The sequence below is a fragment of the Cryptomeria japonica genome, chromosome 3 (genome assembly GCF_030272615.1).
Source record: "Cryptomeria japonica chromosome 3, Sugi_1.0, whole genome shotgun sequence".
Lineage (NCBI taxonomy): Eukaryota > Viridiplantae > Streptophyta > Pinopsida > Cupressales > Cupressaceae > Cryptomeria > Cryptomeria japonica.
This window is the reverse complement of record NC_081407.1, coordinates 357,821,679-357,834,028: the sequence shown is the minus strand read 5'-3', so window position 1 is coordinate 357,834,028 and position 12,350 is coordinate 357,821,679.

Below are 12,350 nucleotides of genomic sequence, written 5' to 3'. Positions count from 1 at the left end.
ACCTATTCTAAGTGCCCACAATGGTCATCTGCCCTTTTGGAGAAACATGTCAAATCATCTTGATATACTACCATGATAATATTAATGAATTCTTTGAAAGCTACATCCATTGCCCTCTAAAAAGTAGCTCCAGCATTTTTCAAACGAAAAGGCATTCTGACATACATGTACATCCCCAAGGGGTGGTAAAAGCAATTTTGAATTGTTCAGATTCTTTTACTAACACCTATTTATACCCTGAGAACCCATCCATCATAGACAATAGGTCAAAATGAGTTACTCTCTACAACATTGCTTCCATATTAGGAGAAGAGTAATTGTCTTTCAAGGAATCAACATTTAGGTTCCTAAAATCAACACAAAGTCTTATGTCCCCATGATGAATGCCTTATAGGCTTAATGATTCCCCCTTCCCTTAACTTGGTTAATTCTTATTGCATTTTAGATTCCAACAGGGGGTTGATAGGTCTTTGTTTCTGTCTAAAAGGCATAGCATCTGGAAGCAAAGGGACTTCATGTTGAAATAGATCTTGTCTATATGCCTTCAGATCTTCATAAGACCAAGAAAAAACATGCTTATATTTATTTAATAAATTAATAAGGTTTACTCTGACATGAGGATACAAATTTTTTCCAATATACACCAACTTAGGGGATGATTATGTCCCCAAGTTTACTTCCTCTAGTTCATCTAACTTAGTGGTTGATTGCTGATGTAGATGACTATCACTATAACTGAACATACCTTCTATTTCTACCAACCCTTTAGGTATTTCATTAGTTTCTAACTGAACTAGGTCATTTCCAAACACAGTTTCTCTATTTTCAACCACTTCTACCAAGGCATTGCAATTAATTTTCTGTCCATCATAGTCATCAATGCATTGTATAAATATAAGAATATCTTCATCATTAGCAAACACTGTCCAATTATATACATTGTCAAGAATGGCAGGCCTAGCTTTTATCTCAACTGTGGATACACCGGTTAGTGTTACATCAGCATTCTTTAATGCAACATTTGCTAAGAAATCAGCCATGATATTCTTTGACCTATCTATCCAATTAATAGAGAATGCACTAAAATGTTCAATCACATCCCATACTGCATGCTTATATCTTTTCACTCTATCATTCTTAGATGCATACTTAGCTCTAACCTAAGAAACAACCAATTCTAAGTCTCCTAACACTTTTAACAACTGAATCCCATGCCTTTTTGCAACTTCAAGCCCCAATAACAAGGCTTCATATTCAGCAGTGTTGTTTGTACATTGAAAGGCTAGCAAAAAGGAATATTTGAAGGTTATACCTGATGGGGACACAAAAAGAACTCTTGCTCCAGATCCTTCTTTAGAGAAAGCTCCATCAAAATACATGTGCCACAAATCATGCTGTTCAGATTCCAATTCAATCACAATAGAGTCGGTATTCTTCAATTGAGGTAAATTGGCTATATTCTAAAATTGTCAAGATCCACATCAATCATACAGTTGAGCATACTAGGGTCTACTTTCTCAATTACCCTAGGGGCACGTGGTTCCCTATACAATTTGACTTGGTTTCCATTAATTGGGATAGTAGCGTATGATAGATCCAACTGAACATTTCCACCTACTGTTGCAGCCCATTGTCTAGATGACAACATGCCATAGTGAGGTTTAGTGTTAGTTATAATGGCATCCATCTTATATGTTTCTTCAAGGAATGTTGCTATTTTTACTTCAACATCTTTCATTCTACCTATCACTAGAACTTCTCTGTTATCCATAGCATAACACTTCACATACACTGTACTTACTGACAATCCTAATTCTTTCATGACACCATAAGGCATTACATTTGCAACTGCACCAGAATCTATCATAGAGTTTTTAATTAATGAGTTATTCACTAACAAAGTAACATAAAAAGGATCAACCTGTGAAGGCTCTTGTGTAATAGTTGTTCCAACATATACCTCTGGGGTTTACAACTCATGATCCTTTTCACCTTCCATTGAACCTGAAGGCAAAGTTGTGCTACTGTCAGATATCTTAGAAAATAAAGATAAAGCAGCTTCTCTGTGTTCCTTTATTTTCAATAATTATATCAATGGGATAGTGACCTTCATCTGGGTAAGAGCCTGAGTCATATCAAATGTGGAATTATTAATCAACTCAATATTAGCCTTAACTTTCTCTATCTTGGGCTGACTTGCTTTCTTTATTGCAGCAGTTCCTTGTATATCACCAGTAGCATTATTATCCATACCTTTGGCCATATCTTTCAATTGGTCAATCTTTTTTTGACTATCTTGGGACAAGGTGGCATTACTTGTTGCTTTCTTCTGGGACACTTCTTTTATAAACATTGAACCAGGTTCACCTTGATCCCCATCCTTCTTAGTAGTTCTCAAATTGTAATTGTGCTTGGCTTTGGCTATGGCAGCCTTAGTGAGATTTCTTACTTCTTCGTCACTGGGTCTTCTAAGATGAACTTCTTCATCTTCAATTGTTACCACATTCAAAGTGGGATGCCAATCAAGTGTCAACTATCCTTGGTAAGACCTTTTACTCTATTCAGTACATCACATTCACTAAGTTCACTTTGTATTGACTCATCATCACTTTCAATAATATTTTCAAACATATTAATATCAGGCTCAACCTCTCATCTCATGGATTATTCAAGGGATTGAGCTACAACACATTGATGAGGAGAATGTGGTCCATCACAAGCCATGCACCAAGGAGTATTCTCCATATTATGAACATTTCCTCTTTTTAAGGGATCTGGGGTATCTTGGTTCTGAGTATTTTTTGGCTTCTCATTTTGAGGTTTTCCATCCTTCCAAGTAGTGTTGTAAGGCATGTCATGCAACCTAGGAGGCCTAGCTTGCCAATTGTAATGAGGCTTATCATTTTTACTCACTTTGGCAGTAAGATCCTTCATGACAGTCACTAATTTCTCTATTTTGTCTTCTTCTTTAGCAACTTTATTGCATTGTTGTTTTGATTCTTGCCACAACCTACCATCAGTTCTTCTCCCTACTTTCCCAGATGCTTTCCTATTACTCTCCACATTGATGGCAATTCTAAATGCATCCCTCAGACTATGCGGATTTTTATCCCTCAGAATATAGGCCATTTTAGAATCAAAGGCATTGTAATAAGTATCCAGACACATATTATCATCTAACCTCATCTCTTGATATAGCCTATGCATTGCTTTCTGAAATCTAGCATTGAAGTCTATGACAATTTCATTATCAGACTTTTTGATATTATTGAACTCATTGAGCATAAAGCTCACATTTGTCTTGTCACCATACTGTTCTTGAAAGCAGTTTTTAAAATCTTACCAAGACCCAATGCTATTCACAGGGAGACCTCTATACCAGTACCTTGCATCATCTACTAAGGATTGTACAAACAATTTCATGATGGCATATTCATCTATTATTTCTTAATCATTAATTAAGTCACCAAAAGATTTTAAGTGCTCTTCTGCATCGATTGCATTGTTGCCAACAAATTTGTGGAGTCTATCCCTTAATTCTATAGGAACATGGTTGGGGTATCCTGGAATTCCATCAAAGAAGAGTTGTCTGTATAACTCCAAGTTAATAGGTCTTCTCTGGAATTGATTAGCAGCAAGATTATTTCCCATGTTCATTCTTACATTAGGGCCATGAGTTAGAGGGATCTAGTTACCTTGGTTACTAATAGGGGCTATATTAACTGGGATAGTACTCATAGGCAAGGCTGACTAAATTTTGACTAGAGGGAGTGAAGCTTGCTGAGGAACGAGTTTATTTAGGTCCACTGAGGGAAAACTTATAGGAGGAGCTTTTAGATAATTCATCTTTCTTTTAACTTCTTGATTGGCTGCTTCTAATTCAGCCTTTTTCAACTCCATTTGCAAATATTCTTTCTGTTTCCTCATCCTCTCCATCTCTCTCTCATGTGCTGATAACATATGAGAGATCTCTGTTGCAGTCTTAGATCCAGACCCATCCTCCATGCACTTATGTTTCCCCTTATCTACATTATTTCTAACAGGTTGTGGGTCACTAAGGACTTCCCTATTCGGTTGCACAATAGATTTGTATGGAGGGTTGGTCTTGGGGACTAGAATTTATCTGATGACTGGACCTTCATCGTCACTCTTGGCTTTCTCTTGGGTACATAACTCAAGATCAGCTATCTGTCTTCAAAGCCTATCTCTCTCCATCAATTTTGCTTTTACCTCTCTTTCTTTATCTGCTTCCTTTTGTGTTCTTAAGGAAATTAAATGATGGACTCTTCTATTTAGGACTTCAATTTCTTGGGATACCTTATCTTCATTAGGGAAGATTTCTTCAGAGTCTGACACATTGACTTGGTCAATATCAATTAAACTGATGCTTTCATCAATTGTCCTAGGTACACAATCTCTCTTAATATTTGAACTATTCCTGTCCTTCCTAGACAAACTAGCATGGGAGATCCCCTGATTTAAAACTTGGACATCTTCAATATCCCCAAACAAACCAAAATGGAAGTCTAAAATATCATGGTCAGATTCATGGGAAGAAGAATTTGAATTTGCATAGATGGGTCTCTCAAATGACTTACCTGTATTGATGCTTTTCTGTACCCAAGCATTATTAGATGGCTCATATACAACTGATCTTTTCTGGCCTCTCCGTGCCTATTCAGGTAATCCCTCTTGCAATGTCTCATGAGCATTCTTCCTCATGAAAGACCCGGTGTTCCTTCCTCTCTATATTATACTTATTTTCTTAAAAGAGTTACACTTATTTAAAAGAACTGGTTATACTTGTTAGAGTCGCCACCCACAAAGACTGTGGGAAATAAGAAAACAAGCTTAAACAAATTACTTGCCAATATTTAACAAAATCATGAAGATTTTCAAAGAGAAAGATAACACAAATGAGAGATCAGGAAATCTTCCACAACATAGATATCCGAACAAACTTCTAAACTAATTCAGGAACCAATTTGTAACATAGATACACACTATGACTCTCCCCAGCAGAGTCACCACTTTTGTTAGTGTCAAATTTTGATTTCCCTTCTATCCTTCTTGTAAGAAATAAAATAACTCTATCTGCATATGAAAAGATCAAGGAAATAGAACTCAAGAGTAACATATAACAAGGTTTTGAGACCTTCTACACTTTGAACTTATCCAAAGTTTAGGTGGGTATACCTTCTGTGAATACTTTCACACTTCAAAATTGAGATCCATAGTAAACCAATGCTAAAAACCCATGGATTTCATCACCTCAATGAAACTGAAACACTAAAAGAAAAACTTATATTCATTTTCAGTATTGATCTTCAAGAAAAGATAGAAAGAAATCCTACAATCGGATACCAGTTCCTTATCTGGGCCACAGAGTCACCTAAATCAAGCAAGACTTTTCAAAACTAAACATTCTTATACATTTCATCACTTCGGCTTTCATGAACCCCATACATGCCTAACATATACATAGGTCCTTTCCCACTTAACTAAAATAGTTCATCAGATTCAAATCAACAAATAGTTGATCTACTAATAGAAATATTTCATGCACATTTAATCCCTCTCCTAAAGAGAAAAGCCAGAAACATGTCTATAAGATTGCCTTACAATCCATTCTCATTTGAATAACCCTAGATTACTCAAATGAAACTAGCAAATTAATGAATGCACACCGGAAGACAACACAGATTTAGGCCTAAAAAGTATTGATTTGTATTTTCGTATTCATTTTCAAAATTTTACATAATTTAAAGTAATCTTTGAGAGAACCAAATAAACCTAGATATATTTTGCTAGAGTTTCTTTACAAAATTCTTGTGATCCCTTTTCTATTAGTCCTGGTATCCATTTATAACATTATGGATGCATACAAGCTTCAGACAAACCTCAGAAAAGTTTGTTACAAACTGCAATGTTCTCCAAGAAATAGTTACAAGTCATTTTCGGTATCAATGACCTCTTCAACTTGTTGTCCCACTGCAACATCTTCTAACTATTTGGGAACTTCTTCTCTTTGTCTGGCATATTTGTCCTTCCATTCCTAGAACATGTCATCATTCGGCCAAGAAAAGCTAACAATCTTCTTCTTCATTCCTTCCAGCCTTTTCCAAATGACTCTCAACTGCCCAATCTCTGTTTCTATGAAACCATAATGTGATTTTACCTTTTCAATCTCCTCTATTGTCTTGACAAATAAGGCCCTAATTGAATTAGAAGTTTTTAAAATTGTGGCCTTTACCTTCTCCTCATATTTACTTGCTAACAGGGCCTGACCCTGTTTCAATTTTTCCAGCTCATTTTGAACAGTTTCAGTTGGTTGAAAACCAGAAGGCATAGCAGAAGGGGGAAATTCTATAATAGGACTTGTAGGTGGAGGTCTTACTGGAGAAGAAGCTATCATAAGAGTAGAGGATTCACCTTGATGGTTCTAACCTGCCAACTGACTCTGAAGCCTAGCAATAATGTTGTCTCAGTTGGCTATTCCTTCTTTGGCTTCATTATAAGCCTTCAAGATTGTTTCCAATTTCAACTAGAGATTAGCCTTTTCTTTTGCTCCTTTTCTGCCACTGCTACATTGAACTTTGCAGTTTCTAAGATTGTGCTTGCAGCTTCCACCACCCCTATATCTTGGACTCTTTTTACAATCATACCCCCTAGGAAACTAGAATCTGAGGCATCTTTCCTTCTTCTATTTTCATCCTTTTTCAATGACCACATAACTAAAGCAACATTATCTTTGTTGAAAGTCACACTTTCCATGGGTTTAGTTTCCTTCCCGACTACTTCAAGTACCAGAGCATCAGCTATATCCCACTCAGGGAGCATCAAAACACCAGCCTTTGATACCATCTCTCTTCCTTTTTTAGGAGTAATGGTCTTGAACTCTTAAATCATTTCTTGTTTCACCTCTTCCTCCACCTGAGTTACATCTCTATGAGGATGCTCACTCTTCCTTTTTTCACATCTGGCTTTAAATTATTCCATGTTTTTCTTCCATACAAATTGCATGAAGGCCCTTGTTGTAACAAAGTTACTATCAACTAGGAACTCCTCACTGGCTTGCTTGCTAGTTGGGTCTAACTCTTTACCTTTGACCTCACCTTCAGTCAAGTTCATCTCGGCACTAGGTGGCTCTTTTGGCATCCCCTCTTGTGTCTCCTCATATGTGTAGGCAATCTCCTCGAGACTCACTAACTGTAACAACTGTTCAACCACTGCCTGCTCATCTCCTATGTGGGTAGGGGACTGAGATGGAGAATACAGAGGCTCATTTGTCTGCACTTCCTTCCCCACTCTTTGCCTTTTAGGGGAGTCTTGGATGTCAATGACATCTTCAAATGCTCTTTTCCCTCTTGAAGTGGAAGGCTCACCTATCACTTGCATCATCACACTATATTTTGATTTCTTGTGCATTACATAATCACCAGGTGGGATATCCTTAGCAAAGGCAGGCTTAGCTAGAACCAATTTAACCCTATCAGGATCATTTCTCATTATAGCCTCCCTTTTTTCTTTCAAAGTTTGCATGAGGTCTTCAAAATAAAGAATCAAGAATTTGATTTTCTCCTCAAAGGGATTGAAACTAGAAAGAGGGTCATAACTACTATCAAATTGATGAATGAAGTCAAGAGCCCTTTTATATGCAACCCTCTTCTCTTTCCTTTGTTCTTGCTCATCTAAATTGAATTCACTCCTAATGTGATCTTCAGGGAACTGAAATTGGTGAGGCCTACCTTTACAAACTGCTCTCTTCCTAAACATGCCATTGAAAGTCTTCAGGGTCTGCAAATCTTGAAACTACAGTTGACAACCTATATGGTTTAAAGAATTCTTCAAACTACTTCCAGCCACCTTTAGTGATCACAAAATGATGTGCCATGGTAATAGTTGGGAAAATGGTCCCTTTACCCCTATTTGTCAGCTCTACCTCTTGCACACCTCCAATTTGCCTTAAGACTTCAGCAATTCCTATCTTCAGTGGGACTTGATAAGGTAATAAATATGGAGTGCCTCTGAGACCATATACTCTAAAAACTATAGAAACAAGGTAAAAATACATATCTCCCCAATTATGAACAATCTTAATACCTTCTGCAAACTCCTTGGGCCTGAGGAATTCCAAGAGAGCCTTAGGAATCCTAGGGTTTTCTATGCACAAAAGAATCCTAATCTTAGATGCAAAGCATTTGTCAAACTTTAGATAGCTAGCATCCTCTTTGTCTGAGGATAAAATAGTACTCCAAAGTTAAATAGATATCTATTCCTTATATTTTACCTTAACCAGATCTATTTCTTTTGCAAAATAATCAACACCCTTGAACAAAAACATGTGCATTAGAAGAGAATACCATCCAAACAGTCTGTCCACCTTACCATTTTTTATCCCTACTAGCCCTGCATGAATTGCATCAGTGAGGTATGGCGCATAATCAAATGTTATTGCCAGAGAGAGGTTTAGAATCTATGCAATCATCAGCATGTAATGAGTTGGCATGTTTTTCTCAGCATCTTCTCCAAAAATCTGACAAAGTGCCCAATACATGCCTTTAGCTCTTAGAGTAAACAAATTCAAGGAGAAGGGTTCCATTGTACTGGGGCCTACAACTGTTAACCCTCCTATTTTAACAAATAACTCTTTCAATGGGCCACTCCTAAGGTGATCCCTTTGTGCATTATAAACCTCAGCCAGTAATTCAAAATCAATAGGCTCTAATAAATTTGAAACTTTACTGAGCTTAAACACACTTCTAAATTCATCATCATTAATTTCAATCAGGGTTGATCCCTTCACATTTTTGATACATCTAGCTACAGGGTCATAATTTTGTGCAATCAGAGTCAACAAATCGACATCCATGAATACACTAGGGACTATAAGCTTCCCCACATCCAATTCCCATATACTATTTAAAGGGGGCAAGGGAATGCCTTTGACCAAAACCAACCTTGAACAATCCTAAACCCGACATCCCTATTTGTGGATCTCTTAACCAATTACCTTTGCCATATAGGCCATCCCCAATTCTTAAACGAGGGTTCTTTGGTACCAATTCTTTAGCTTTGGCCCTGGCATTGGTAGACATAGTTAGCTATTCCAAAAAGTCATCACATATATTCCTATCCTGGTAATTTACTTTTCCTGTTAACTCCCTTCTTGGCACCATCCCATTAATGCAAGAATATCAATTGAAATTTGCACAAAACTCTAATGAAACAATTCACACAGCAATCACCGATTTTCAGATTGCAATTAGCAAGAAAAAGAACAAAAAACTTGTTGATCGCTTGAAGAAAACTGCTCTACACTAGTTCCTCTGCAACAGACTCATTGAAATGATGCCAAAATTCAAGTTTGATGTAGACCCTAATATGGCAACTCGACATTGAATTGAGAAATTAATCCCGCATGCTTTGACCATCACCTCAGAATTGAATTCGCAAATCGAATTCAAAAATGGGCTCCAACAAATCACAAACCTTCTGAGTACTTCTTTGTTTCATCGTTTTGCCATTTCACAGAGTTTAAAACCCTCGCACTTTTCTTTCACGAAGCAACAACTATAGTAGGATCTTAGAAACTTGCACTACTTTTACTCCTTCTGGTCTTTCTATGTTAGTGACAGGCCCTACCTTCTTTTCGCCATTTTGCGAACACTAAACCATGCACACTTTTACCTCATGAGACAATGCAGGCCGTTAGATCATCATCTATTTGCTAGGTCTTTACTTCCTACAATGATAGCCAATCTTCCTGGTTAACCACGCTCAACCATTACGGCTAACAGTTTTCGCCACTTTGCAACAACTAAACTATAGGCATCTTCGGGCTATGAAACAATGACAACCATTGGATCCACCACGAGATGAACACCATTTAACATGCTTTAGACCTTTCAAGTGGGCCCTCAGCTCAGAGACCACTTGCTCTGTTTCATTACTGGCTAACAAACACCAAGTGGCAATCAGCTATTTGCTCAGGAAATTCCATCAGGTTCCATTCTGAGGCTGCCACATGTTTTACTTTACTATTCTCAACATAATCGCTAGTTGAAACAAGGCGGGCCCTCAACTATCCTTCAGAGCCACGCGCACTTGACAAGTCATCACTACATTCCATGGAATAACCCATCTGTCCTACCATGTCATCCATCGTGTGATTGCCACATCACTTCTCTATTTCGTGAACATTAATCTCCACTTGACTTGAGGCTATGAATCCATGACAACAGTCCAATTAACTCCTACTTAATCAGTCTTTAAAACTTACAACCTGCCTCTCTTTTGGGCCCACCGACCCTTTCACTATTTCGTAGAGCTTAAATCTCAGGCCACTTATCTTCACGAAGCAATGACAACCATTGGATCTCAGAGATTTGCTCGATCTTTGCTTCCTTTTCGTGACCATCTCTCAGGCCCTCCACCTTTTCGATATTTCGCGAAAGGTAAAACACATGCACCTTTTGGTCGCAAATCAATGCGAGTCGTTGATCTTTTTTGAATTGATGATCCTTTAACCAAAGGAGTCACTCACCTCTAGGACCTGCCAAGTCTTTCACTATTTCACAGAGGGTAGATCATGTGCATCTTGGGCTAGCAAATCAATCCAAGCCATTGGATTCAATACAAGATGCAGTCCTTTAATCTGACGATCAATCCTCTAGTCAGGCCCGTCTATCTTTTTCGCCATTTCGCAAGCCTTAAACCTACTAGCATCTTTTTCTAGCGAACCAATGACAACCGTAGGATTAACAATGACTTGCATGCCCGATAAACATTAGAACAAGCCATAGGCAAAGGCGTAAAATTTGAAAATATTTGAAAGACTGCCTAGGAAAAACCTATGGGGGAACACTTTTAACGATAAATTGACCCTTCTTTAAGTGGCAAAAGTAACGCAGAAATAGAACACAAGGGTTTTTCAAACATAAGAAGGGTTAGAACTTCAAAAAACCTTAAACCCTCATTTGACCCAAGAAACTCAGAGGTAACAAGGCCATGCTAAACACATTTTTGCAGACTTCTAGCCAAATATGGAACAAGATTACCCAATTTTCTATATAGTGATAACAGGTACTTGGCGACCTCAACAAATGTATGTGTGTGTATGTGTGTATGTATGTATGTGTGTGTGTATATGTATATATGCATGTGTGTGTGTGAGTGTATGTGTATATATATGTACATATATGTATATGTATGTGTATATATGTATATGTATATGTATGTGTGTATGTGTGAGTATGTGTGTATGTATGTGTGTATGTGTGTATGTGTTTGCATGTATGTGTGAGTATATGTGTATGAGTATCTGTATGTATATATGTATGTATGTGTATGTGTGTATGTGTGTGTAGATGCATGTAATATGTATGTAGTATGTATGTACATGTAGATGTATACATAATATGTGTATGTGTATGTGTATGTGTATATGTATGTGTATGTGTATGTGTATGTGTATGTGTATGTGTATGTGTACATGTATGTGTATGTTTATGTATGTGTGTATGTATATGTGTGAGTATGTGTGTGTATGTGTATGTGTATGTGTATGTGTATGTGTATCTGTATGTGTATGTGTATGTGTATGTGAATGTGTATGTGTATGTGTATGTGTTTGTGCATGTGCATGTGCATGTGAATGTGTATGTGTATGTGTATGTGTATGTGTATGTGCATGTGTATGTGCATGTGCATGTGTATGTGTATGTGTATGTGTATGTGTATGTATGTATGTGTGTGTATGTATATCCATATATGTATGTGTGTATATGTATATGTATGTGTGTATGTGTGAGTGTATGTGTGAGTGTATGTGTATATGTATGTGTACATATATGTATATGTATGTGTATGTGTATATGTATGTGTGTATGTGTGAGTATGTGTGTGTATATGTGTGTGTGTATGTGTGAGTATATGTGTGAGTATATGTGTGAGTTTATGTGTATGTGTGTATGTATGTGTGTATGTATGTGTATGTGTGTATGTATGTATGTGTGTATGTGAGTATGTGTATGTGTGTGAGTATGTACATGTATGTGTATGTATGTGTATGTGTGAGTATTTGTGTATGTGTATGTGTATGTGTATGCATATGTACATATTTATGTATATGTGTATGTGTGAGTATTTGTGTATGTGTATGTGTATGTGTATGTGTATGCATTGTTAGGATTCCCAAAGATACTGAGAGGGGGGGGTGAATCAGTATCTAACTGGTATATAAATTTACTTGACTTAAAACATGAAAAACATATCAAAACTGTGTACCGATAAACCAGAAATAATGCAATAACTAAGAATAATAACAACAACATGAGAAGAACACCATA